Below are 19,176 nucleotides of genomic sequence, written 5' to 3'. Positions count from 1 at the left end.
GAACTTGAAGGCAATATTATACAAAGCGAGGATGATTTAGACAAAGATGAGATGAGAAATACGATACTCCGTGAAGAATTTAAATCGGAAAAAGGCTCCGAGAGAAAACGATATTCCGTCAGACCTACTGATAACCTTTGGTGAGTCAGCCAAGACAAAACTCTTCCAACTGCTGTGCAAGATGCATGAGACAGGCGAAATATCCTCAGACTTCAAAAAGAATGTAATAATTACAATTCCAAAGAAAGGAGGTGCAGTCGGATATGAATATTACCGAACTATCAGTTTAATAAGTCATTGTTGCAAAATACTAAGACGAATTCCTTAGAGAAGAATGGATAAACTGGTAGGAGCCGACTTCAGGGAAGATCAGTTTGGATTCCGGAGAAATTTAGAAACACGCGAGGTGTAACTCACCCAATGACATAGAAGGTAGGTTAAGGAAAAGCAAACCTACGTTTATAGAAACAGCTTTGATATTCTTGACTGGAATACTCTCTTTGAAATTCTGAAGGTAGGAGAGGTAAAATACAAGTAGAGAAAGGCTACTTACAACTTGTTCAAACCAGACGACAGTACAAGAGTCGAGGGGCATGAAAGGGAAGCAGTGGTTGAGAAGGGGCTGTGACATGGTTGGGGTGAGGGTTATAGCCTATCCCCGATGTTATTCAGTCAAAAATTTGGAGTAGGAATTGAAGTCCAGGGAGAAGAAATAAAAATCTTGAGGATACCCTATGGCATTGTAACAGCAAAAGACTTGGAAGAGCAGTTGAATGGAATTGACAGTGTCTTGAATGGAGGATATAAGATGAACGTCAACAATAGCAAAACAAGTATAATGGAATATAGTCGAGTGAAATCAGGTCATCGTGAGGGAATTAGATTAGGAAACTAGACACTTAGAAACAGTAGATGAGTTTTATTGCTTCGGCAGAAAAATAACTCATTATCACTAAAGTAGAGGGGATGTAAAATGTAAACTGGCAAATACAAAAAAGCGTTTCTGAACAAGAGAAATTTGTTATCATTAAATATATATTTAAGTGCTTAGGAAGACTTTTCTGAAGGTATTTGTCTGGAATGTAGCGATGTACGGAAGTGAAACATGGACTACAAACAGTTTAGGCAAGAAGAGAATAGAAGCTTCCGAAATGTGGTGCTACAGAAGAATCCTGAAGCTTAGGTGGGTAGGTAACTAATGAGGAGGTACTAAATCGAATTGGGGAGACAAGAAATTTATGGGAAAACTTGATCAAAAGGAGGGATCACTTGATAAGAGGCATCAAGGGATCCCCATTTTAGTATTGGAGTGCAGTGTGGGAAGTGAAAATTTTTGATTCAGAAGGTCGTAGATTGCAGTAGTTATTTGGAGACGAAGAAGCTCTCACAGGATAGCGTAGCATGGAGAGCTGTATCGGACCAGTCTTCAGACTGAAGACCACAACAACAACAACAACAGAACAACAAAGATTTTACACTTAACAGACACAGCCTTAAATGTAGACTCGCGCATTACGTGCCCTTGTTGATGGGTTACATGCCAGATTACTGGTTTGACAAATAAATAAATACTTTTGAAATGCAGCTCATAATGGACAAGACGAGTATCGTCCTGTTGACGACGTGATCAGCTGGGTCAGAGGGCTAATTCAAACTGGGGAAGGATAGGGAAGAAAATAGTCCGTGTCCTTAGAAAACCCACCCCGGCATTTTACTTGATCTCTCTAGGGATACAACGGAAAATCTAGATTGGATAACGGAACAGGGATTTGAACCGACGTCATCCCGAATACGAGCTCACTGCTCACCACATTTGGTGACACGCTGGAGCCAAACCTCACAGTTAATCAATACTGAGGATATTCAGCACAGTTGTCAATCGTGTGGTTATTACCACAACATATTTTGGGACAACATTATCCTATTTTAAAGTGCTTAAATTTTTTTTATGCCATTAGGCCTCGTCACAACTGAAAAACGAGCTGCACACGTGCACTGTCAATTCAAACCATAAAGCATAAAACATCGCAAGGCTGTGCATCCACCGCTCCCTAGGTGGGAGCAGTTTACAACGGTACCCGGGGAATGGCGGAAGCATCGGCTTACGATGTTTTATGTTTTCTTGTTTCAGTTGACAACTTTAAAATGGGATAATGTTGTCCCGAAATATTTGTGGCAGTAGTCACACGATTGAAAACTGGGCTGAATATCCTCAATATTGCTTGAATAACAGTCGTGTGATGGCTTCACATCAGTTATCCCAGTGAATGCTGTGCTGATATCATGGAACATTGTGATGGTTTGAAGAAGACCATGGAATTTCCGCGGCCTAAATGTAGTAGTGTACCGATAATTATTGAGGTCATTCCACATTATTGCTCAATACGCTGTCAAGACTTCAGTATTATTCCACATAGCCAATAGTATTTTCAGACACAATAAAACATCTGTTTCAAAGATTGCCTATAATGATTCCAAAATTTTCAGTGTAAAACCTAGTCATTCATTTTCCATCTGCATCTTTGTCTGCATGCATACTTCGCAGCCACCGTATGGTGTCTGGCGGAGGGTACCTTGTGCCACAGCTAGTCATTTCCTTTCCCGTTCCACTCGCAAAAGAATCGAGGAAAAACCGATCGTCTATAAGGCGTCGTACGAGCCCTGATCTCTCTTATCTTGTCTTACGGCACGTTACACGAAATGTGCTTTCGCGACAGGAGAACCGTTCTGCAGTAAACTTCAGATGTCGGTTCTCTAAATGTTCTCAACAGTGTTTGGCGAAAAGAACATAGTCTTTCCTCCAGCGATTCCCACTTGAGTTCACGAAGCATCCCCTTGATACTTCCGTGTTGACTGAAACTACTGGTAACAAATCTGGCAGGACGATTCTGATTTACTTCGAAGTCTTCCTCTAATTCTCCCTGAGGAGGATCCGAACCGTTGGAGCAGTACTCAAGAAAGGGTTGCACTGGTGAACTAGATGAGGCCGCCTTTATATATGACCAACACTTTCCTGAAATTCTCCCAATAAACCGAAATGGACCATACGATCTCTTTCCATTTCATAACACTCTGCAACGTTACGCCTAGATATTTAATCGACGTGATCGCATCAGCCATCACATTACTAACATTGTGTTCGAACGCCACAGAATTGTTTTCCCTACTCATTTGCATTCACTTACATTTTTCTGCATTTAGTTCAGTCTGCCGTTCATCAAACCAAATAGAAATTCTGTCAGTCCTCCCGTATCCTCCTACAGTGACTCAGCTACGACACTTCCCCATACGCCACAGCATCATCGCATCATCAGCAAACGGTCGTAGATTGTTGTTCAGCCTATCTGTCCGATCGTTTATGCGTAGAGGGTGAAGAAAAAATGCCACTCATGGAGGTCGACATGCGATTCCTCATCCAGATGCAAGACAAAATTTATCTAGCAAAAGCGGATTGAATGTATTTTTAAAATCACATGAAAACGAAGAGCTGGCAATTCCGTCACATCGTGCAGCACATGTAGTGTGCAGAGGTACTGACATTACGCCGCACTCCCGTACCAGCAGTCCTAGCTCACTGAGTAGATTGCTGGGACATCAAACTCAAATCCTCCATGGTGCTATGGTTCAAATCTTCCGTCAGGTTCCATTTTTTCTTTCTTTATTTTGTAGATGTACATTCCCTAGTTCTCGTCGTTTATTAGCAGGACGTCATTTTGTCACATGACAATAGCCTATCACATGACAGTGGGATTTATTTAACTGCATGCATGTGTCTACTAATCACGTAGTGGACAACCATAACTGGTTCTGCGAGGTTGACACCGTTTGTGTACTCCCGCTGAATACATTGATATGCTATTGGTGTCGGGTGCATCCGGTAACCTAGCTGCTGTTGCTACTGCTGCTGCTGCTGGTTGTGCGTATGCTGCACTGTCCCCTCAAGAGCCGCCATCCAGATAAGAATATTTTTCGTCACCTGTAACAACGTTAAATAATGGGCAGAGGTCGCCCGAGGACTGGACGTACTCCACAAACAGAGGATGCGATTCTTGAAACCGTTCATCAGTCACCTCAGCGAAGCACCGTGATACTGCAAGGCAGTTCTAGATATCTCGAAGACTGGTTGCACGATGAAGAACTGCGTCCATATGACTTACATCACTACACGTTAACTCTACACTAGCGGCCAGAAGACCGCATTCAGTTTTGTGAATGGCTTTTGCACCAGGTGGAAGATAATGCAAATTCTCCAACAAATCGCGCAACGCGCGCCGCTGATCGCACTCGGGAGCCTCAGGCCACCAGTGCTCTGCTGAAGCCAGGATGCCCTGTGGTTGAGATGAACTCGTCGCCACTCACCTCCCCAGTACGGCACACCCACGGAGCCGCGTCGCCGTGAGGTCAGCTGCGACGCCTGTTGCACCAGCGGCTGGGAAGCCGTCAGTCGCGATGTCCGCGAGCTCCCGTCATGGACGGACTACGCGCCGTGGGGCCGGGTTGCCGTGAAGTCCGGGCGTCAGTCCCCGGCGGCGCTTGTGACCAAGACCGCTCTGTGGCCGGTCCTGCTGGAATTTCTCGCTGTGGCTAGTCAGCCACGGCGCCGACCGAACTCGGGCCGACCTCCAGAGCTGAAGTTGACATCTGACGGCGAACGAATGACTCCTGCGAGATGGAACAGACTTCCGGAATCGTCACCTACGAACATTGAACATTCGGACACGGACCACGTCCGTCCTCAGATCCGAACTGCTTCCTAATGACTTCTGTCTGTTGCTGCCTGCGCTCCACTATTTATATCCGGCAGGAGGACGTTTTTTACCCTCGGTGGTAGCTTAGTGTCATTACTCCCCCAGTATATTGCAGCGTAACTTTGCGTGCTGGCCTCACTTCCCCTTACTCAGCACTCTCCAGGCTTCGCTCGGCGCTCGTTCTGTGTGCGTCCTTGCGTCAGACTGTTGGTAGACTGCTGCTGTCAGCAAGGATCTGTGCCTGCCTACTTCGCAACGCCTCGGTCGCCGGCGTGCCTCTGTTTCGCCATTCTCCACTGTGTGAAGCCGCGCTTCATACATGTGGCCGCAACAGAACATTTTATAAATAATGTGATACAGACCGACAAATCAACCTTCACTCGTGAAAGTATTTTCAGCCTGTTCAACAACTATTATTTGTCAGATCACAAACCACATGTCACCCGTGAACGTGGCTTTCAGGGATGCTTTGGCATAGGTCTTTGGGTTGCCAGTGGTGGGAGGAGTGCTTTTGGGCCGTTACTTATAGGCGGAGAAGTTCAATGCATCCCTGTATCGTACGTTTATTTGCAATACTTTGCGTGACGCATTAGAAAACGTTTCACTGGGTATTCGGAGACAACTGTGGTTTCAGCATGATGGTCCACCGCCACACTTTGGAATAATTGTGCGTAACTACATATATTAAACCTTTCAAGAGAAATGGATTCGTAGTGGAGGTCCAATGTTTTGGCCTCCACGTTCCACGGTCATTAATCGACTAGAATTTTATTTGTGGGGACGCTTAGAGCAACAAGTTTATAGTACTCCACCCATGGATGTATACGACCTAATATTTTGCGTGCATGCCGCTTTGGCAGTGGTGGATGCAGGTGTGTTGCGTATGGTCTAGGAAAGTATGATCCAGCGAGTGGCGAAGTGTTTGCAAATGCAAGGTGGTCGCTTTGAACATCTTCTCTAATGTTAAAGTTCCTCTTACATGTACATATCGGCTATTGTGAAGATAAACGTGGATGTCAAACCTACAAAATGGATTTATGGTGCGGGGCATAATGTGCGATCTAGTGCAGCCTACGTTTTGTGTCTTTTGCAGCACACTGGTTACAGGCGATGTTATTGTATCCACTATTATTTTCTGTTGGCTTTATTTGCGTCACGGACTAAACCAAGTGGTCGTTTACATCTGCAAGAGTTCATGTTATGTCTAAATTTTTAAATAAGGAAACAGTAACAGAAAGAAGTTCACAAGATACCGCATGGTGAAAGTGTGAATTGGATACAATTTGATGTTTTGACTGAAAAAATGTTCAACTTGAACGAAATTCAAACATTGGCGAGTCTGCATATCCATAACCCACGGCATTGTCTCGTTTCAATGAGCTAATGAAAAAGCTCCTTCTTAGTGCAGAATTCATGCTAACTGTTCGTGGCCATGCTGCACGCGTTACGGCTTTGCCAGAGCCTCGTTTTTTAAATCTTATTTCTATTAAAACTGTTCACGATAGTAGGTTTTGCTAGATATGCTTTTGCCTTGAATTGAGATAAGGAATCGCATGCCCACCAGCAAATTCGACATTTTTTCTTCACATTGTATAGAGAACAAGAGTGATCCTATCACAATTCCCTGGGGCATTCCGGATGGTACCTTTGTCTCTGATGAATCCTCTCTGTCCAGGACAGAACAATGGGTTCCATTACTTAAGACTAGGAATATGGGATCTACTTTTGCCCTTCCTCCGTGATTCGCAGTATATCCGTGCGAGAAAATAGCACGCAGAGTTTACCTCGAGCGATGCTTCCAAAATCAGTCCTAATTTGTGGTCAGCAGAATTTCTGTCTCAAAGAAATTTATTATATTCGAACTTGGAATTTGCTTTAGTGTTCTGCAGCAAACTGATGTTGCAGGTCTGCTCTTTTACCCTTCTCAAGTCTCAATTCATTGCGTCCTTTCGCCTAGGTATCGCTTCTTGATTTTAAGCCTAGATATGTAACCGAGATGATTAATTCAGCGTGAACTCAGTTTTGACGGAAGTAGTGGTCTGGCTGAATTGAATGAAATTTCTTCTTTAAACCGTCGTCAATAATAAAAAGATCATGCTCTCCAGGATGGCCGGCGCCCAAAACCCGCTGGATGATGGGAAGATGGGAGGAGCCCTCTCGGGCCGGCTGGCGGGGAATTCTGAATCTCGGTCGAATCTCAGGGGGGCATCCCACAGGACCGGCTGGTGAGACTCGACCCTGGCCGAAATTGCAATAAGCTTTGGCAGAACTCCTGAAACTACCGCCTCAACAACTATTTTCGTCCTGCTAGTGACTCAGCACGAACTAAACATCTGGCGCCAACAAAGAAGACAACAAAATTGGAATGAGATTTTCACTCTGCAGCGGCGTGTGCGCTGATATGAAACTTCCTGGCAGATTAAAACTGTGTGCCGGACTGAGACTCGAACTCGGGACCTTTGCCTTTCGCGGGCAACTGAGGACGGGGCGTGAGTCGTGCTTGGGTAGCTCAGTTGGTAGAGCAGTTGCCCGCGAAAGGCAAAGGTCCCGAGTTCGAGTCTCGGTCCGGCACACTGTTTTAATCTGCCAGGAAGTTTCAACAAGAAAACTTGTTATTCCTTACATAAACATAAGGGCATAAAGTTCAGTAAACAGAGAAATGTTATTCAACCTGCCCTGCTTTAAATAGTACGAGTGTGCCCATTAAGGCCTCTAGTGTCCGATGCCAACGCCAGAAACCCAACAACTTAGCACTACTACACATTTATGTATTACAGACCTCAAGGGCGGCAGGCAGCTTGAACACCAGGGCTTAATTTTACAAATCAAACAACTTAAATGGCAGGAGAAGCACAGCTAAAACCTTAGCAACAAAACATTTGAAACTAACTATACTTAAAAAAAGGCTTAACGCTGTCCAACCTCATAAGCACCATGCTCAAATATAAATAAATTATTGCAAAACAGGTTGGCCAGTACGCCCACAGAATAGTAAAATCAGTTAAAGATGTCGATAAACTTAACCATGACCGGACGTTGCCGCACAAACAAGAGGAAACACCGGACAGGCTATAGCACAACCAACCCTAGGGCGCAGTGCAGAAGATTACAAATAAAATAGTGAGACCGTTCCCCAGATCAGTATTTTCGGTCAAGCACCCTCAATTAAAATAACTAGCTACTGTGGTGAACCACTTCACTATTCTTCACAAGCGAACCGCCCTCCTTCACACAAACGCGCAAAGTAATAACAGCCACCGCGAAATACGAAAAAACGATAGTATAAAAACATTTAAAATCAATTCAGGAATGCCAGTACCAGTTACAAAGAAGACAACTGATCTCACACCGCCCTGCACTGTCGGGAACAGGATGACCGCGCGACAACACACGACAGGGACGCGTCAATGTATCATACTCCAAGTTTTGTAAACCATACCAACGCGGCGATCAACCGATTCCTTCCTTTTTGATTAATCTGGTAACAACAACAAGTCAGAGAAAATCGACGCCAACTATACGCTTTAGAGCGGACCGCTATCTCAATAACGGTCGTTTCCGACACTTTGCGACAGCAGTTACACGTTGCAACACTCCTTTGCAAATAACAGACTTAAAAAGCCAATGTTGCTGTCGTAGCCAGTCCTTACAGAAATCTACAACGCGAGCACCACACAACTTCTTGGCGGCGGCGTGCTATGTCGACGTTCCCTTCTTATAACTTGAAGTGAACGTTTATGAATCGCCATTCACCGCTTTAAGGACACGGTATCAACCTTGCTGACGAAGGTGAAGCTACTTGTAACAGAAAGCATCGACCACTCAATTGCCACCAGTCTTGGTTACGAATTACGCAAACCTGTGCGTTGATTATGGCCAATGGAACAGAACGGCGAACAACAATGTTGTGAAACTTCCTGGCAGATTAAAACTGTGTGCCCGACCGAGACTCGAACTCGGGAAACATCCCCCAGGCTGTGGCTAAGCCGTGTCTCCGCAATATCCTTTTTTTCAGGAGTGCTAGTTCTGCAAGTTTCGCAGGAGAGCTTCTGTAAAGTTTGGAAGGTAGGAGACGAGATACTGGCAGAAGTAAAGCTGTGAGTACCGGGCGTGAGTCGTGCTTCGGTAGCTCAGATGGTAGAGCACTTGCCCGCGAAAGGCAAAGGTCCAGAGTTCGAGTCTCGGTCGGGCACACAGTTTTAATCTGCCAGGAAGTTTCATATCAGCGCACACTCCGCTGCAGAGTGAAAATCTCATTCTGGAAACAATGTTGTGCTTACAAGGCAAACTCCCCATCGCACCCCCCTCAGATTAAGTTGTAAGATGGCCAAGTGGATATCCTGTCAGAAACTGAACACAGATTAACAGACTTAAGAAACCAATATTACTGTCGTAGCCAGTCCAGGTGTACTGAACTATGAAAAAAGAAGCAAAATTGAAACAGTGAACGGTCCACGCTCACGACGTACAGCACCGAGCATACTTCCGTAGCGACGGCGTCGTGGTTTTGTGATCACATTGTTGGACTGCCACGCGGGAGATCCGTGTTCTGATCTCGCTCGTGCGCCAAATTCTTTTTCTCATGATTATGAACTATCCGTTCGGTCGCTGACGTGTCTTATCTCCTTCTGTGGTCTTGACAATTGTCATACTATACGTTGGTTATAGAATATGCCATGTGGCAAGAATACTGTCGCAAGCAAGTGTGAGGATTAGTGAGAGCAGGAGACATTCCGCATGGACCTTTCACAGAAATAAAAACAACAAATAAGCCGGTGCGAACTACACACATCAAAATATATTTGGCATCACCTCTGTTCCGAGAGTTCCGGAACCTGTACAAAAAATTGGCATAGAGATCAACATAAACATATTTTCCACCCTTTTTAATGCTCATGAATACCACTTCTCAAGGTCGATTCGGCGTAGATCCCTCAGAGCGGTTGGGGCTTCACGTCGTCCATAAACAGCCCTTTTCAATCTATGCCAGGCATGTCAGTAGGGTTCATATCTGGAGAACATGCTGGCCTTTCTAGTCGAGCGATGTCGTTATCCTGAAGGAAGTCATTCACAAGATGTGCACGATGGGGGCGCGAATTGTCGTCCATGAAGACGAATGCCTCGCCAGTATGCTGCCGATATAGTTGCACTATCGGTCGGAGGATGGCATTCACGTATCGTACAGCCGTTACGCCGCCTTCCATGACCACCAGCGGCGTACGTCGGCCCCACATAATGTCACCCCACAACAGCAGGGAACCTCCACCTTGCTGCACTCGCCGGGCAGTGTGTCTAAGGCGTTCAGCCTGACCGGGTTGCCTCCAGACATGTCTCAGACGATTGTCTGGTTGAAGGCATATGCGACACTCATCGGTGAAGAGAACGTAATGCCAGTCCGAAGCGATCCATTCGGCATGTTGTTGGGCCCATCTGTAGCGCGCTGCATGGTGTCATGGTTGTAAAGATGAATCTCGTCGTGGACGCCGGGAGTGAAGTTGCGCATCATGCAGCCTATTGTGTACAGTTTGAGTCGTAACACGACGTCCTGTTATTCAACATGGTGTCGTTGCTGTCAAGGTTCCTCCGAGCCATAATCCTTAGGTAGCGGTCATCCACTGCAGTAGTAGCCCTTGGACGGCCTGAGCGAGGCATCTCATCGACAGTTCCTGTCTCTCTGTATCTGCTCCATTTCCGAACAACATCGCTTTGGTTCACTTCGAAACACCTGGACACCTTGTTCAGAGCCTTTCCTGGCACAAAGAAATAATTCAGACGCGATCGAACCGCGGTATTGACCGTCTAGGCATGGTTGAACTACAGAGAACACGACCCGTGTATCTCCTTCCTGGTGGAATGACGGGAACTGATCGGCTGTCGGACCCCCTCCGTCTAATAGGCGCTGCTTATTCATGGTTATTTACATCTTTGGGCAGGTTTAGTGACATCTCTGAACAGTCAAAGGGACTGTGTCTGTGATACAATATCTACAGTCAACGTCTATCTTCAGGAGTTCTGGAAACCGGGGTGATAAACTACAAAACTTTTTATCATGTGTGTATGTTACAACAAAGGAATTCAAAAGTCAGACCTTCCAAAACGGAGCGCAAGAGTCATAACTTGTGGGACTTGGGTAGAACAAAATAATAGGAGGTACATAAGTCCGGAAGCCCCTTTCTTAAACATAGCTGTTACAAACAGACGTTAACACCACTATACAGACACAAATCTGAATACAGCGAACAGACACGTCAATAACCGGACGGACAATTCATAATTTTGTGAAAAAAATTGGAGAATAAGCGAGATTTGAACACGGATCTGCCCCTTAGCAGTCCAACAGCGTAACTCCATTAAAAAGACGCCGTAGCTACGGAGGCGTGCTCGATGCTGCGGGTCTTGAGTTTGGACCGTTGTCTCTTTTTATTTTGCCTCTCTTTTCTCGTAGCTCAGTACACCTTCTGCCTGTTTTTATATTTGATCTGTGGTCAGTTTTTGACGGGCAGTCCACTGGGCCATCTTACGACTAAATCTGAGGAGGTTCACTGGGAATTTCCCTTGTTAGCAACATCAGACCGCAGATCTTAACACCAGACTGCAGCCGAGCTACACTATGTGATCAAAAGTATCCGCCCCCCCCCTGCTGAAAATGACTTACAAGTTCGTGGCGCCCTCCATCGGTAATGGTTCAAATGGCTCTGAGCACTATGGGACTCAACTGCTGAGGTCATTAGTCCCCTAGAACTTAGAACTAGTTAAACCTAACTAACCTAAGGACATCACAAACATCCATGCCCGAGGCAGGATTCGAACCTGCGACCGTAGCGGTCTTGCGGTTCCAGACTGCAGCGCCTTTAACCGCACGGCCACTTCGGCCGGCCCATCGGTAATGCTGGAATTCAATATGGTGGTGGCCCATCCTTAGCCATGATGACAGCCTTCACTCTCGCAGGCAGTCAGGTGCTGGAAAGTTTCTTGGGGAATGGCAGCCAATTCTTCTGGCACGAAGTCGGCGTTCCAAAACATCGCATAGGTGTTACATAGGATTCAGGTCAGGACTCTGTGCAGGCCAGTCGATTACAGAGATGTTATTGTCGTGTATGCACTCCGTCACAGGCCGTGCATTATGAACACGTGGCCGATCGTGCTGAAAGATGCAATCGCCGTCCCCGAATTGCTCTTCAACAGTGGGAAGGAAGAAGGTGCTTAAAACATCAATGTACGCCTGTGCTATGATAGTGCTACGCAAAACAACAATGGGTGCAATCCCCCTACTGAAGAACACGACTAAACCATAACACCACCGCCTCCGAATTTTACTGCTGGCACTACACACGCTGGCAGATGACGTTCACAGGGCATTCGCCATATCCACACCGTGCCATCGAACCGCCACATTGTGCACCGTGCTTCGTTACTACACACAACGTTTTTCCACTGTTCAATGGTCCAATGTTTACGTTCCTTACACCAAGCGAATCGTCGTTTGGCATTTACCGGCGCGATGTGTCGCTTATGAGCAGGCGGTCGACCATGAAATCCAAGTTTTCTCACCTCCCCCCTGTCATAACGCTTGCAGTGGATCCTGATGAAGTCTGCAATTCCTCTGTGGTGGTCTGGACAGATGTCTGCCTATCACCCATCACGACCTTCTTCACTTGTCGGCGGTCTCTCTGTCAACAGACGACGTCGGCCTATACACTTTTGTGCTGTACGTGTCCCTTCACGTTTCCACTTCACTATCACATCGCAAACAGTGGACCTATGAATGGTTAGGAATATAGAAATCTCGCGTACAGAAGTATGACACAAGTGACACCCAATCACCTGACCACGTTCAAAGTCTGTGAGTTCCGCGGAGCGCCCCATTCTGCTCTGTCACGATGTCTAATGACTACTGAGGTCGCTGATGTGGAGTACCTGGCAGTACGTGGCAGCGCTGTTGTTGTGGTCTTCAGTCCTGAGACTGGTTTGATGCAGCTCTCCATGCCACTCTATCCTGTGCAAGCTTCTTCATCTCCCAGTACCTACTGCAACCTACATCCTTCTGAATCTGCTTGGTGTATTCATCTCTTGGTCTCCCACTACGATTTTTACCCTCCACGCTGCCCTCCAATACTAAATTGGTGATCCCTTGATGCCTCAGAACATGTCCTACCAACCGATCCCTTCTTCTGGTCAAGTTGTGCCACAAACTTCTCTTCTCCCCAATCCTATTCAACACCTCCTCATTAGTTATGTGATCTACCATCTAATCTTCAGCATTCTTCTGTAGCACCACATTTCGAAAGCTTCTATTCTCTTCTTGTCTAAACTATTTATCGTCCATGTTTCACTTCCATACATGGCTACACTCCATACAAATACTTTCAGAAACAACTTCCTGACACTTAAATCCATACTCGATGTTAACAAATTTTTCTTCTTCAGAAACGCTTTCCTTGCCATTGCCAGTCTACATTTTGCATCCTCTCTACTCAGTTATTTTGCTCCCCAAATAGCAAAACTCCTTTACTACTTTAAGTGTCTCATTTCCTAATCTAATTCCCTCAGCATCACCCGGCTTAATTCGACTACATTCCATTATCCTCGTTTTGCTTATGTTGATGTTCATCTTACATCCTCCTTTCAAGACGCTGTCCATTCCGTTCAACTGCTCTTCCAAGTCCTTTGCTGTCTCTGACAGAATTACAATGTCATCGGCGAACCTCGAAGTTTTTATTTCTTCTCCATGTATTTTAATACCTACTCCGGATTTTTCTTTTGTTTCCTTTACTGCTTGATCAATATACAGATTGAATAACATCGGGGAGAGGCTACAACCCTGTCTTACTCCCTTCCCAACCACTGCTTCCCTTTGATGTCCCTCGACTCTTATAACTGCCATCTGGTTTCTGTACAAATTGTAAATAGCCTTTCGCTCCCTGTATTTTACCCCTGCCACCTTTAGAATTTGAAAGAGAGTATTCCAGTCAACATTGTCAAAAGCTTTCTCTAAGTCTACAAATGCTAGAAACGTAGGTTTGCCTTTCCTTAATCTAGCTTCTAAGATAAGTCGTAGGGTCAGCATTGCCTCACGTGTTCCAATATTTCTACGGAATCCAAACTGATCTTCGCCGAGGTCGGCTTCTACTAGTTTTTCCATTCGTCTGTAAAGAATTCGCGTTAGTATTTTGCATCAATGACTTATTAAACTGATAGTTCGGTAATTTTTACATCTGTCACACTGCTTTCTTTGGGATTGGAATTATTATATTCTTCTTGAAGTCTGAGGGTATTTCGCCTGTCTCATACATCATGCTCACCAGACGGTAGAGTTTCGTCAGAACTGGCTCTCCCAAGGCCGTCAGTAGTTCTAATGGAATATTGTCTACTCCCGGGGCCTTGTTTCGACTCAGATCTTTCAGTGCTCTGCCAAACTCTTCACGCAGTATCATATCTCCCATTTCATCTTCATCTACATCCTCTTCCAGCATAGTGGCAGCACTATGCACCTAATATTAAAAACGTATGTTTTTGGGTGTGTCCGGATACTTTTGATCACATAGTGTATGAAAACCCGCAACCTAGGCCAACACCAACTCTGTCTCGTTGCCGTAGTGGCCCTGTCCAACACAGTGCTCGTTAACACGGTCAGAAAGTGAGAGCCCGCCCAAGCGTTAGCATCTCAACTGATGCCGCTAGCGCCACCGCGCCGCAACGTGCGCACATACGATGTCAGACACTCCGTCGAATACGGGGGAACGACACAAGGTGGCGCGATGGCGCTAATTCCCAATTGCCGTGGGAGGAGACCAATCGGCAAAGCGACAGAGCTCCTATACTGTACTCGAAAGCTGCCGGCTTTATTCTCCCTTACCGACGGTGATGGTTACGTTAGTGTGGTAGTATTACTCGTGGAAGCCACTGGGTGCGCTGCAGTTCCCGGAATAGATCTGACCAGGGGGTGGTGGGTCGCGCCGGCAGGTGAGGAGGGCAGATGAAGCTGTTGCCTGGGTGCCCGCCGTGGCGGCGGCTGAAGAGGCGGGCCGCGGCGGGGAAGTCCCGCGCCGTGGGAGTGGCTACCCGCGCGCTGCGGGCGCTGCGCTGCGGGCGGAGGTCGCTGCAGGGGCAGCGGCGTTCCAGGGGCTCCGGTGAGTGACAGCTTACTATAGTTCAATTCTTTTATCTTGGCGGATCGCGCATGTCCGCCCAGACGCGGGAGATTGCTACGTTGCCAGTTGTACGCGCCAAGAGAAGTAGCGTCATAGTGTAGTATAGTTCGCAAACTTACGTTAAGGGGGGAGCGCGCAGTTTATGAAGTAAAGCCACCACGGCCGCATTAACCCCTTCGCTGCTACAGGGACGTGCTCCCCGCATTCCGCGCTGTGCGCGATTTTGTCATCACTGCACTGCTCACCTGTGCAGACACATGGTGTTTCGACTGCTTTGACACACTTTATCATTCGATTTCACAAAAACTATTAGGCCCAAAAATTTGATTTTTACACATCTTCTTCACTGATACCTTCCCCCCATAAATGACTTAATTCTGTTTCGATGTTCAACGCAGTTATTTCGCAGCATTAGATGTAGTAAACCTTTGCACGAAATTTTGAAGAATTTGCAGAGGTAAAAGTCCATAGTGTATACTTTCCGTATGGTCGACTTTAGCTGCCACTACAAATTTCGAAAAATTACATTCAAACGAATAAAATTCGTAAAGTAAGACACTTCGATATTGTTTTTAAATAAAGAAAATACTACGCACCGAACAAGGTTTGAATTCAGAACCTTTCGCTTCGCAGCCATACACTTTAACCATTACGCTAAGACAGTTTGTCATTTAATAGATTTCCTAGGGGACTTTAAAATGTCACGCAAAATACCGACAAACACTGCTGATATGATTATGAATTACTCACGTTTCGTCGAAGTACAATAGGAAATAAACAATTACCGCTGTTCTTTATTGCGAAAAAGTGGTTTATGAGAATGATACAAAACACCTTTCCTTGCTATCACCTGAATTAGAGGGCTTACTGCTTGTTTGGTCCAATTAATTAATAGAATATGAAGCAGTTGGTATAAAGAATGCTTTTTCCAAACTTTCTATAAAAGAAAGTCTGCTATCAAGACATTGCTTTTGTTCAATTACTTTATTTATGACTGAACGTTCCTAAAACTGAAGACACTCGTCTGTGCTCTGTACTGCAGTCGAGCTCTGGCAACGTCGTCCTCTGTTCATTGGCTGACTGTGTTTTGTGACGTCAGATGCGCTGAACGAACCTAAACTGGGCCGCAGTCGAAAATGACACGCACTTTAGCTACACAATATAAGCTATCACGTCAAAGCCACGAAAAAGGGGATGCCAGTGGTGCAGCCCACATTACTGTCATCAACATCAACAACAGAACCAGCATCTTCTTAATCAATAGTATCCCTCTCATCGTCGCATTTTCCTCTGTGCGTCTTCCTCGTAATCTGATTCCTTGTAATCACCAACATTGCCCTAATAGCGACCAGTATCTTCATCATCACTTTTACCATGACCAGTCAAATCATCATCAGTATGAGACGAAGTATGAGATAATCACAGTATAGTACACAGCGACACAGTGTTTGAAATTTCTGAAACTGAAATCAGTTTTTGATAGAATTTTGTTTCCTTTAATTTAAGACTGTCTTCGATCTCCTTCGTCAGGTGCGTCTGCTTTCCTAAATCAATAAAGCATAAAAAATGTAGCCGAAATAGGCAACGTCAGATGATGCCTATCCTGCATATCTTCTTCAGCGTCTGAGGTATCTACACTCCTGGAAATGGAAAAAAGAACACATTGACACCGGTGTGTCAGACCCACCATACTTGCTCCGGACACTGCGAGAGGGCTGTACAAGCAATGATCACACGCACGGCACAGCGGACACACCAGGAACCGCGGTGTTGGCCGTCGAATCGCGCTAGCTGCGCAGCATTTGTGCACCGCCGCCGTCAGTGTCAGCCAGTTTGCCGTGGCATACGGAGCTCCATCGCAGTCTTTAACACTGGTAGCATGCCGCGACAGCGTGGACGTGAACCGTATGTGCAGTTGACGGACTTTGAGCGAGGGCGTATAGTGGGCATGCGGGAGGCCGGGTGGACGTACCGCCGAATTGCTCAACACGTGGGGCGTGAGGTCTCCACAGTACATCGATGTTGTCGCCAGTGGTCGGCGGAAGGTGCACGTGCCCGTCGACCTGGGACCGGACCGCAGTGACGCACGGATGCACGCCAAGACCGTAGGATCCTACGCAGTGCCGTAGGGGACCGCACCGCCACTTCCCAGCAAATTAGGGACACTGTTGCTCCTGGGGTATCGGCGAGGACCATTCGCAACCGTCTCCATGAAGCTGGGCTACGGCCCCGCACACCGTTAGGCCGTCTTCCGCTCACGCCCCAACATCGTGTAGCCCGCTTCCAGTGGTGTCGCGACAGGCGTGAATGGAGGGACGAATGGAGACGTGTCGTCTTCAGCGATGAGAGTCGCTTCTGCCTTGGTGCCAATGATGGTCGTATGCGTGTTTGGCGCCGTGCAGGTGAGCGCCACAATCAGGACTGCATACGACCGAGGCACACAGGGCCAACACCCGGCATCATGGTGTGGGGAGCGCTCTCCTACACTGGCCGTACACCACTGGTGATCGTCGAGGGGACACTGAATAGTGCACGGTACATCCAAACCGTCATCGAACCCATCGTTCTACCATTCCTAGACCGGCAAGGGAACTTGCTGTTCCAACAGGACAATGCACGTCCGCATGTATCCCGTGCCACCGAACGTGCTCTAGAAGGTGTAAGTCAACTACCCTGGCCAGCAAGATCTCCGGATCTGTCCCCCATTGAGCATGTTTGGGACTGGATGAAGCGTCGTCTCACGCGGTCTGCACGTCCAGCACGAACGCTGGTCCAACTGAGGCGCCAGGTGGAAATGGCATGGCAAGCCGTTCCACAGGACTACATCCAGATTCTCTACGATCGTCTCCATGGGAGAATAGCAGCCTGCATTGCTGCGAAAGGTGGATATACACTGTACTAGTGCCGACATTGTGCATGCTCTGTTGCCTGTGTCTATGTGCCGGTGGTTCTGTCAGTGTGATCATGTGATGTATCTGACCCCAGGAATGTGTCAATAAAGTTTCCCCTTCCTGGGACAATGAATTCACGGTGTTCTTATTTCAATTTCCAGGAGTGTATGTTGGCTACAACTTTTTTATGTTTCGTTTAATAGTTTAGGAAGACAGCTGAATGTGATTATGATCTCATAGATGGAAACCAGTCATAAAATAAAGGAAAAAGTTGCAATCAAAGACTTTCGAATTCCACAACTCATTATCAGAATCGTCAACATCACATCACCACCACCAATATGCTCATCACTATCAACAGCCACTCAGTACCATTACCAGCAACAGCCATCATCATCATCATCACCAGTGACTTTATCATCTATTTTCCTCATTTTTCCTACTACCATCATCATCATATTTAATCCTTGGCATAATCATTGATATTTTCACCATAACCACTGTCTTCCTCTACAGCATCATCATCGTCGTCATTATCATCGTCATTCCAGTTATAAGTAGTATTGTAATCACCATCTCCATCTTCATAATTATCAATTCCTCAACGTTATGTTTCCCATTATCGTCATCATCGCGATGTTCGTTGCCATTGTCATGCTCGGAATCTCATCATGTTCGTCATCTCGTCATGTTCATCATAAACGTCATGTTCATCATTGTCATTTTCTTCGTCATGGTCATCTTCGCCGTCATCGTCATGTTCGTGATCATCACAATGCTCATAAGCTCCTCATGATCATGATCACGTCCTCTTCATCGTCATCGTCGTGATCTTTATCGTCATTTTCTACATCATTGTCATCTTCTTCATCTTCGTCATCATCGTCATCTTCGTCCTGATCCTCATTTTTCTTAGGATCTTAAAACTAATATTTATTCTTTTACGAAAACTAGATCCTAGAATCAGCCATGGGGTGAACTTGAGACATGATCCAAAGTCTTCCTTCTTTTTCCTTCTCCATGTAATGAAGGAAGCAGAAAAGAAAGCCTCATACGTCTACGCCATATTCATGTTTAACATAATGTAGATCTTCTATTTATCATAAACAAAATTAGTATTGGCTGTTTATATACTTTCCGGGATGCGAGGTCGTGGTCCAAGAACTTTTCTGTTCCTTACGTTTCGTCCAGGACTGCGCTGGACTTCCTCAGAGGCGCTGCTCCGCTGAGTCTTGTCGGCAAGACTCAGCGGAGCAGCGCCTCTGAGGAAGTCCAGCGCAGTCCTGGACGAAACGTAAGGAACAGAAAAGTTCTTGGACCACGACCTCGCATCCCGGAAAGTATATAAACAGCCATGTCAACCGGTCGTGAAAGCCTTCATTCTAC

At 46.2% G+C, this 19,176-nt stretch overlaps 1 protein-coding gene and 1 non-coding gene across 7 annotated transcripts in view; both read left to right on the top strand.

The window, feature by feature from the left end:
* Positions 1-19,176, top strand: part of LOC126092418 (sorbin and SH3 domain-containing protein 1) — a 1,056,812-nt gene that overhangs the window by 334,413 nt on the left and 703,223 nt on the right. The gene's annotated exons all lie outside the window — the stretch shown is intronic.
* On the top strand, positions 7,246-7,320 carry Trnas-cga (transfer RNA serine (anticodon CGA)). Its single transcript has one exon. It is a non-coding gene; the product is annotated as a tRNA-Ser (tRNA).

Source organism: Schistocerca cancellata, chromosome 1 (assembly GCF_023864275.1).
Source record: "Schistocerca cancellata isolate TAMUIC-IGC-003103 chromosome 1, iqSchCanc2.1, whole genome shotgun sequence".
Lineage (NCBI taxonomy): Eukaryota > Metazoa > Arthropoda > Insecta > Orthoptera > Acrididae > Schistocerca > Schistocerca cancellata.
The sequence above is the reverse complement of the archived record's forward strand: the minus strand, read 5'-3'. Positions and strand labels throughout refer to the sequence as shown.